Genomic DNA, 11,595 nt, shown 5'->3' with positions numbered 1-11,595 from the left:
AACGAGAGTTTAAAATTAGTCTTTTAAATCTGATGTGTGGATTCTAAGTCAATATTTTATCTATGATAAGGCCTAAATATTTACTGTATTGGATGCGAGTATAGGTATTTTATCCAATGAAACTGGAGGTCAGAGTCCATGTTTCAAGGTGAAGGTGTAATGAATTGACTTAGTGTGATTCAGTTTTGTTCTCCATATGGTGTACCATGTTGAGATAAGATTAAGATGCATTTGTAGATCAAGAGAGGCTATTAGGGGATTTTCATGAATTTAAATTAATTTTTTGTTATCAGTGTAATCAGCAACAAGGGTGTTTTCAGTGACCGGTTGATCAGAGACACAGATGTTAAATGATAAAGAAGATAGAATACCACCTTGGAGTACACCTGCATTTTTTTTTCTTGCATATGGCGTAGGCTTATTAGTGAAAAAAAGATTAAATAAACATTAAATTAACAAAGTAACGAGGACTAGAGTAGATAGATTTACAATAAACTAATAAATTTAACAGTAACAAATATAATAATAATAAAAGCTCATAATATATTTAAAAGCGAACTTTGGTCTTAGACAGCCAATCCATTGCTTCATCATCGTCCTTGTGAAGTCCCTCAGTTCCTCCCTTGTAACTAGTTTGAGGGCATTCCTCCACAATGTGTTTGATGGATTGTATTTGTCCGCAATCGCAAAAGGGAGAGTTTTTTATCTTCCATTTATGTAGAAGGTAGTTACAATTACCCTGCTCCGTTCGTATCCTGTTTAGGTTGGTCCATAAAGCTCTCAAGCAATCAAATCCTGGGACTCTTTGGGTTGGGTCGCTTATCAGGTGTCTATTTTTTGCATTACCTTTTTCTCAGTATAGTTTCCACATATCCTCCATACTATCAAAATTATTTTCTATTGACCAGATTGGATTCCTTGATCTTAATCTTTTAGATGGTGCGCTATTTATGTCGTTGTATATAGGGAGATTCACTAATTTATTGATTTTTTATAACAACTTAACAGTTGAGAAATGTCTTCGAGCCGCCGGGGGGGCTATTTTTGAAAGGAATGGAAGCCACTGTAGGTTAGTAGCCCAGACATAGCCTGTAATGATTCGCATAGTATTATTTAGTTGGGTGTCAACCTTTTTTGCATGTACACTTCTCTCCGAAACGGGGGCGAAATACTCCGCGACGCTGTATACCAAGGCTAGGGCCGATATGCGTAGTACATTTGCTCGGCAGCCCCAGCTTGTTCCGGCTAGTTTATTAATAATATTATTCCTTGTTTTCAATTTATTTTTTACATCTTCAAGGTGTTGGTTGTAGGTTAATATTCTGTTCAGTTTGATCCCTAGATATTTTGGAACATCGTTACACATTAGTTGGTTCCCTGAACTATCAAGTGTAGTTTTCTGTTAGTATCTCTGTTGTTCAAGTGGAACGCTATGGATGTGGTTTTATTAGGGTTAAGAGTGAGGAACCAGGATTTGAAATATTTCTGTATTCTTACTAGGTCTTCGTTTAAAATATCCTCAACCTTTTCAAATGATTCTACTTGAGCTGCTAACCCCACGTCATCCGCGTACATAAATTCGCGTGACGAAGTGTTTGTGATATCTGCTGTGTAGGCATTAAACAGGATGGAGGAGAGTACTAAGCCCTGAGGAAGACCATTTTAAAGGAATTTGTATTTGCTTACCTTTCCATTTAGATGAACTTTAAATTTTCTGTCTGACAATATATTGTCAATTAGTCACAATGATGTTTTACATCTTAGAATTTTGGCTAACTTCAAAAGTAAACCTCGTTTCCACACCATATCGTAGGCGCAAGACAGGTCTAGGAAAACAGCTCCCGTTTTTAGTTTTTTTTGAAACCCTTTTTCTATAAACGTCGTCAGTGATAGTAATTGTTCACTGCAACTTTTTCCCTATCTAAAGCCCGCCTGTTCTGCTGGCAGGTGTTCTTCGATTTTGGTTTGGATTCTTTTTAGGAGTACTCTTTCAAATAACTTGTAGACAACGGATAACAGTGAGATGGGTCTGTAGCTTTTTGAGTCATCATCAGGCTTACCAGGTTTTAATATTGCAACTACTTTAGCTTCCCACCATTGTTCTGGTAATGTATTGTTATTTTTTACTGATGAAAAAAGTCTTGATAGCCAAAATTTCCCTTTAATGCCCATATTTTTGAGGAATTCTGGAAGTATACCATCTTCGCCTGCAGCTTTACCGTTTTTTAGAAGTCTTAGGGCAGCCTCCACTTCCTCCACTCCAAAGTCATTCATATTTTCTGATTTTTCTGCACATAATTGAAGCTCTTCCTTGTAATCAGTTTTCATCTTCATCTTATCGGGTTTTTTGGGTTTTATATTAGCGGTCTTATGAAGAATGGTTGAGATAGAGTTTGGTGAGACTTTGCTACCTTTCCATGAGGTTTGGGCTACCCCCAGTTTGACTTCGAACTTCTATGCAGCAGAAAAGGTTTAACAACACCTCAATATTATATATTGAAAAATAAATTTCTAAATCTATTAATACTTAAACAATTGTTAATATATTTGCACAAAAAAATAGATGTATACAATTAAAATAAAAATAATTTAGTAGTAATATTTTATTTTTTTATGTTCCTATTACCTGTATATATATATTTAGTACCTCAGCTAGAATCAAGTAAGAGTAGCCACTACAGTTAGTAGGTGAAAGCGTCGGAAGCGACTAAAAATATTTGTTTTCGCTAATGAATAAGACAAAAATGTTAAGCCCCCCCCCCCACAGATAAAACCAAACATCCTCTAATATATATATTATATATTATAATTATTATTATTATGAAAAAATAAACATTATTTAATATTTATTACAATAAATTTCAATTTTTAATTATAAAATTAAATTAATTTTTCTTTTTATTTTGCTAATTCGTTTAAAATAATATTGTATTATAGAGAACGTTATTACATGTAAATAATATTACATTTTCATATTTGGATACTTGGTTGATATTAAACGCAACTGATCTATTGATATTGATCGTAACAAAACGCAAGCAATTACTATGAATAATATTAAAAAAAAACCCAAGGGGGTGGTTTGAACTTCCAAAACCACCCCCATGGACATGCCATTGCACGAGAGAATACGAAAATAATATATACACACGTTGCACTCATCATAGATTTTTCGGACATATTTACAAAACAATTATTAAAATAAACTTATTATTACGGCGCATGTTCACGAGCGTGCGTGCAGCTGTTTCTATCGCGTATATTCTGTTCCGATGTAATTCAAGCAATGATCGAGCATTGTACGTGGGGTGCGGTGCACGGGAATCAAATTATCGCTATTATCGAACCGCACCTTCTTCTTTGATATAAAAATATTTCAAAAAATTTTTATTTTTCTCAATCGTTTTCCGAGGTCCGTTAAAATCGTTAAAGTGTGCACTAGAAAATGAGCACGCATCGGAGTATTCTGAAGGAGGGGAACAGTATCCAGTACCGCGTTAAGCTATGTAGCCCCCCCCCCCCCCGGGGGCAATTTAAAATATGCCACTCTTAAGAAAATTACAATTCAAAATAAAAAATAATATATGTTATAGAAATAATATGTATTATAGTTATACAGTCAAACAAGAAAAATTATAATTATATATATTTTTTCATTTATGTTGATCCTCAAAAATTTGCGCCCTTGGGAAATTTCCCCCGTTCCCCCGTTAAATGCGGCTCTGATCGTACCGACCGTCGCGTTGGTTGTCGCTAGCATTGTTTTCCTAACCGGTCGTCGGCCAAGCGCTACGGTAAACAGCGGGTCCGTAGCGCCCGATACCGTGGTAACGCGATTGCCGTTTTAACTCCTGTTAGTTCGACGACTGGCGTGCAATCGTAAAACTCCTTCAGTCCTGTTCCAGTGAATGTTTCCATGGCCACGTTCATCAGACGTCATTCGTTCGCGGTCGCAGCGTGCGCGGCCGTGATCGGCGGCTTCGGGTATTTCTGCGCGAAGTACGTGCCTTTGTACCGTGCGTACCACGTAAACCACGACATCTCCGACGAAACGGTGAGTGACCGCGGGAAGCCGACCGAAGAACTCGTTAGGCACCGAGACGGCAACGAGATGTCCACCGTTGGTAAATGTTAAAACTCTTCGCTCATACCTTTGGTTCGAATGCCATCGGATCGCACTGCGGTCAACATCGGCGCTTGATCTAACGTTTGTCATGCATCGGTTTTCGGTTGCGGTAACGAGCCATTCGACGATATTCATAAAGTTCAGTGTCATACTTTGTTATAAGTGATGTGGATAGGTCGTTGAACATTCTCGTTCTTCCTGACCGAGTTCGGACCAACGGGCGGAACCCGAAAACCGTCTTCTCCGTTCATTTCCTGTTTTAAGTCCTCCACTTCAATAAGGATCAACGATATTCTTGTTGAAATACTCCATCGTAACAGCAAAATATAGCGCCCGGTGGAATTAAAAGGATTCAGTTGTCTGCGACCGATAATGCGAATTCTACGTCAGTTTCGCGATCACGATGGAACCGGGACCGCCGATGTAAACAGAGCTTTAAACGTCGATCGTTTGTGCTTCACTGCGCTGCTCATACCCGTGACGTAAACGTTATACGTGTGGGTGTCGAATCTCCAAAAAACGTTTATTGCTTTTCGTTCACAAGAAACCGTAAAAGGGGATAAAATACGTGAGAAGAACGGTTTAGACCCGGGGTGGCCACTAACTTTAACTTTGGGAGCCGCAAATTTATAAAGCTAATACGAGGCGAGCCACATTGTAAAGCGATGTTTATAAAATTAAGACATATTTTGGCTACTCATACTAAAAGCATCGTCGCAGTGCAATCTATACCTAATAACGACTGTAATAATAACGAAACCGACGACAGTAAAATCAATATCTAATGTTTCTAACGATTCTAACAAAATTTTATATTTATTAATTTTACTCTAAATTTGGTTTAAGAACCGCACGAAACTGATTTTAGAGCCGTATGCGGCTCGCGAGCCTCGTTGTGGCCACCCCTAGTTTAGAAGAAATGCGACGATTTCTATCATTTCATTACACCCCGTAGGTACACCTATCAACAGACAAAAAAAAATCATCATGGTAAAACACATACACATATTAACTAAAGTTAATAGGTCTATGGTAAAACAGTACATTCCTTAGAATATAAAAATACTATACGTATTTATATTATTGTTCTAAAATAAAATGTTGGTACATTTGAACAACAATTTCATATACTTAGTGATTTGTTTTTTACCACTACAGTGTTGCTATTATTTTGAAACACACTAACCAATAACCAATAATAATCTTTTTTTTCTTTGCAGCGCTCTACTTATTTCACAACTGAGTCAATTTAAAACATTAGTTTTTCTTTTTATATGTTTACCCATTGTTACTTCAACGCGTTTACCTTGCTCATTTTTCTCGTCAAACATACCCTATATATAAGATACTGCAATTCATACTCCCGTCGTTTCCGACCTCGGAACGCCATGGCGCGCCAGTGTTTCGACATCATTCATGACGGTCAGTGGTGAATTCTCCGGGCATGTTCAGCATGCGCCGCATGCTTAGGAATAAAAACGTTATTAATCAAAATACAAAAATTATTTTGTAATCAATAATATATTACATATTTTGAAAAAACATAATGTATTACAATAATGTAATTTAATTCTGTTATACTTTGTAACATTTAATGACATAGCATGCGATAGATGTGTGCGTAAGCTATACGACGCTTGTTACCGTTGTAAAATACCAGTTATTCCAAGACCATCACTACTAGCAGCCGCGGTATTTATTATCCAGGACATGCTCATTCTGCTGCGCTCCGTCAATGTTGTAATTTATAAAATTTACGTGTGCGAGTATATGACAATTTTTCTTCGTTTTGTTTTATTGTGCTATATTTGAATATTGTTTAGTTAGTTAAATATTATTTAAGTAAGAGCTAATATATATATATATTAAATTAAAATCTTATTAATAAATTAATAAAAATTTGTGTATTATTTATTAATTATAAATTTAATATAACTACAAAATATTATGATAAATGAGCATGCTCATACATCAGAGCAGTGGCGTATACATAACTTTTGTATGGGATCAGTTGCAAATAAATTTTTTTGAAAGGAAAATTCCTAAATCTAAGTATCTGCACATTTAAATAATAAATAATAAAAAATAATTTATTATATATTACCTATATACACATTCAGTATTCACATATTGAATGTGTCAAAATAATAATTTACAATAAATTCTTGCAATATTTTTTTGTTTCCTTATAATTTCCTTACATTAAGAACACTATTTTATACAATTTTAAAAAGGTCTATGAGAGGGGATCTGACCCCCCTCCTTATATACGACTCTGTATCAGAGTCAGCATTCACCACTGATGACGGTACATCGAACAACCCGAAAATAATGAAGAGAGCGTGTCGTTTTTAACGGACCAAAGGGAACAGGATGGGACTTGGGTATCTCGCGTTGGGTTTGGTTAGGTTAGGAACTCGCCGGATGGAGGGTATTATCTGTTCCCAGACCAAATGGAAAATGTTTAAACCGGTTATAGGTTTTTCACGGTGGCGGCGGCGGTAACTGCGGCGGGGGCGGCCTGGTCAACGGGACCGCAGACGTGACACCACGGCCGAGCATCAGGTCGCCAATCGCGTTCCTCGTCGTTAACTTCGTGTACTCATACGCGGTGCTCGTAATCGTCGTCCGGCTGTACGGCCTGTACACGTGGACGGCAACCACCATCAGCGGCCTGACCATGATGCCGTCTGGGCGGACGTGTTGCGGTGGATATCACGAGATCGGGACGAACCCAGAACCGGCGGAACCCGACGAGACGGGACCAAAGGAACCCGTCGTGGCGAAACTGGCGGTGGCGAGGACCACGGATGACCGTCGGCCACGCGTCGGCCACAGGGTTCCGGTCGTGCGTACGTCTCGCGTTAGCAGCGGTGGGAGATCGTGGGACGGTGACTGGAACAAGTACTGGAACGACAAACCTGACTTTTGACTTCCGACTGTCTTATTTTGCACTGCGCTACTACCGATCGTGTTCATTTATCATTACAATCAATGGGCGTTAATCCTCAAATGAATCTTTCAATTTTATTTAGTATCGGCGTATGGAATAATAGGTATGGTAATCAGTGTAATTATAAGAATAATTACAACAAGTGAACAGGTTACAACAAAATAAACATATATGAAAACACCTTTGGACACAATATCCCACCGTGCAAAGAACTGTCACAAATATTCCAGAAATATAAACTTTTAAGTTTTATGGTAACATTACAATGTAATATTTTAAAACTATTACAGGAAGGTTTTTGCGAAACATATATTTTTAAAAAATTTTTATATTTCGAAAAACTGTTCCATCTATGTGATATAAATACGTTGTAAAATATGTTTTGTAGATTACGTCATTGTAACATTGTAATCATTGTATCATTGTAATCATTGTACATTAATAATAATAAGTAGTAAGTTCGCTCAAATCCAGTTCCCGAAGTAAATCGCTTTCAACACTCAGGAGAGAAAGTTTTAATAGACGGTTTTGTCTCATCGTGGTTCGAAGCCTATTTCTTATAATCTTCATTTTTGAAAATTATCGCTCTCCGGTGCAATTTGATACCATCAAAACCAAATACATTCTTAATGCAATTTCAAGGTTTGGGAATGTAGCTCTGAAATTTTGATCTTCTAAAATTTGGTATAGTTTTAGATTTATTTTTATCCAATTATCCAATTTCGACGAATGGGTTACAGTGCATTTGTAATTTGAAAGATTTTTTTTCCGAAGTTTCAATTTTAGAGGCTCCTCTTTTGTAGAGGCCCCGGAACTATCAACCTGGTTTCCCTCCCCTAAATCCGGCCCTGCGTATGGGTCTGTTTATTAATTGATTATCGCCCATTGACCATTGCGAATCGCGACGATAAAGACAATTATTATATATTACTAGATGACCCGACAAACATTGTTTTGTCATATAAATTATTATTTAGAGAATATTTTGCTAGAAAAAAATAACTAATTTAATATAGACATGTAAGGATGTGGATAAGGATAAGGATGTAAAGAAGAGGTATGGAGTGCTGTGAACGGTGACGATATATAAAAATGAAAAAACATCAAACATTTATTTTTTTTAATAATTTATTAAAATTGATCCATTAAAATTATATGTATCGCTAATTATGACAATATTATTAAAAAACAATATCTATCCCTTTATACAACAGAGTGTACAATATTTTTTGTTATCCCATCTTTCACCAACACAAACTAGATGGTTCGAGAGCACGCCACGTTTTCACACGTCCATGTAAAAAATATGATGTGCTCAAATCTAAGCCACAGACAGACATCGTATGGCCTTGAGACTTATTGATAGTCATTGCAAATGCCAATCTAATTGGAAATTGAAGGCGTTTAAGTTGTATTGGTACATCTGTGGGTATAATAGGGATTAGCGGTAATAATATATTTTCACCTCAGAATTTTAGGCTTCGATAACATTTTTGATTTTCCCCAATCGTCGAATAATTTATTTCCGATTTCACTTACACCAAAGTTGATTTTGTAAAATACAAAGCTGCAAATATTTATTGAAACATTACACCGAGAAAACAGGTACTGGAATTCGGCTTCAACATTTTTTTGGCTTGAGTTTTTTTTCGTTTGATGTGGTTGATGTAGTTTTGTTGAGCTTATGTTTATAACGCCGTCCGATCTATTAGACTTTATTGATTATAATCTTGAAAATTATATATCCGAAGATTTACAATTTCCACCTCTTATTTAGGCTGAAAAGGCAAAAACATACCCAAGAACAACTAATGGACCAAAATCTTTCCATTTAAATTATAATCAACAATTTTATAAACAATATCCAAATCATCGAATTGTTATAAACGTATTGACGTATTGAAATTCAAACGGAGACCAATTTAAAAATAAACAGCAATGAAAGAAAAATAACTAAAAAATTTAAAAAAAAAAACTATAGAAAAACAAAAATTTGTACAAAAATGTTGGGAAACTTATAAAGTTAAAAAAAATATATTGAATTACCTACATAAAAAAATTAGGACCACATTTTGCGGGGAAAAAATGAATTAATCACATAAAATGTGATACATAAATATAATAAATTTAATCTATGTTTAACTCTATATTTTTCTTTACCCGTAAAGGGTAAAACCTCTTAGAATTTCGTGTTCTATTGAATGTTTTTGTACACGATAGTCAAAAATCGTAAATAGTAATCGTTAATTCGTAAAGCACGTAAAGTGTTTTTGTAGGATAATCTCTAACGCTCAAGTTAATGGATTTGTTACGTCAACAAGAGAGATTTGAAAAATGTTCGTTTTACCCAATTGTATCTACTAGTCTGTTCAAATATTTTACCGAAACATTATTATCAATATATATTTATTATATCTGACAACACTATTCAGGGATCATGTAATATACGGGTACCAGATAAAATCTAATAAAACTGTACATGATTACTGGCAAATACTTGTAAATAAGCAAACGCTATTATTCTAGTACAGGTACTGCGTATTTTATTGCGTAAGAAATATTGTAAATCCAAATAATCGATAGTTTTTTTTTTTTTTTGGCGTATCAACGAATAAAAATACAAAGGAAAAAATTACAATATTTGTATACTTATATCTTAAGTCGGCAAATGGGTGCCGTAGCGTCCCCCGATCGATCCATTCGGGATCGCAACTACATATTGCACTCATCCCCTAAAGTATATAATACATTATATTATTCATGTTGACCCGGATTGTGAAATAGGCATACTTGTTTTTATTGATACCGTAAATTCGACAAGACATTATTCGACGGAGCCGCATTCTACACACGATTGGAATATATAAGTACAAAATTATTCACCTAGAGAGCGCCAAGATAATATTTATTCCGAAATAATTACATTTTAATACCCATAGTTTACGAAAGAATTCTAGCTGAGTAACAAATCTAAAGTCAAACGTATAATACAATTATCAATGATAATTGATAATAATAAAATATAATATCAGTGCTCCACTTGAGGGGTGATACAGGGGAACGGAGTACCTCTTCTAATGTTTAGAAATTTTAGCATTCCCCTATTATTAATACGTTATAATTATAATGCTTAACAAGTTTTGGGTACGCAATTCTTTTTTAAACAAACAGAGTCTCCCATCTTTAATTTTGCCATATCAAGCACTGATTATCATTACAATCAACAATTGTTCCGCTGAAGCGTTTTCGTCAACGCTAGTCGCAAGACGTTTCATAGGAGTCGACATTTATAATAATATAAACTATAATGGGTGTTAAACAAATGTGTTAAACAATTAATTAGGTACTACAAATTATTATTAATAAATAAGAAATCAAACTAATACCGAACGGAGTATAAAAACTTTATGATAACAACTTAATGTATTACATTATAATGTACATGATTGTAAATATAGAAAATATCACATGTAAAAAACAAGGAATATAATTAATAACAGTTTGAAAAAATACAACAAGCGTACAATACGTGTTTAAATAATCATTTCTCAACATGAGATTTACGATCATATGGTTGCAAATCAATCAGAATCAATTAAACGCTAATGTACGATAAACAAAATTTTTATTTATATTTTTTAACTAACAAAATAAAAAAACATTCATGTTTTTGTTTTCACAATAAGCGCATGTTTTATAATCAAGGCTGGACAAGTTAAATGATTTTTTTATATCATTAAGTTGAGTTAATAAAAAAAAATGTAAGTTAAGTTAAAAGCTACTTTTATTTTCAGTTTACTTGTAAAAGTATTCAAGTTTATTAGAAAAAATAACGATACCTTTTGTTAAAGCATAACATAATATAGGTCTTATTATTTAAAACAAATATTGGTTATTGTATTAATTGCTGTTGATACTAAATCAATTATGAAATTCAACAATATAGTTATATTATTTGAATGTATTTTTTATCCACAAGTTTTCATCGACAGTTATATACTTTATTTAATTTTATTTTGGTGATTATTTTCAGCGCACGGGAAGTAATACGAAACAAATATTATGAAATATAACTTTTTACGACACACAAAAGTCTCGCTTAAATTATTTATATCGAAATCATGGTTATTGCCGTAAATTTTATTTCTATCAAATTATATAAAATTATGCATAATAAAAAATTATAATCAAAAATTAATAAGAGTTTACAAACGTGTATTGGATACTGTATTAAATATCATTTAGTTTGTCTTTTCACAATAATGATTACCCCTTTGGCTTTTTCTGTTCAATATCTGTACATTATTATAAATTATCATTTATAACTTATAATAACTTAATACCATTATGTTGTTTTATCCAAATACATCATACATTCGTATTTTGTAATTTGGTATTAGCTATGACGTACTTGTATTTATATACATTATTTCAATACTTGTTGAAATCCAAGAATTGTGCGAAACAGTTCGATGATGTATTATTATTAATCTAGTTATAATAAAAAAAGCCTTTA

The sequence above is a fragment of the Sipha flava genome, unplaced genomic scaffold (assembly GCF_003268045.1).
Source record: "Sipha flava isolate LNK unplaced genomic scaffold, YSA_version1 314_pilon_pilon, whole genome shotgun sequence".
NCBI lineage: Eukaryota > Metazoa > Arthropoda > Insecta > Hemiptera > Aphididae > Sipha > Sipha flava.
This window is presented reverse-complemented; position numbering follows the sequence as displayed.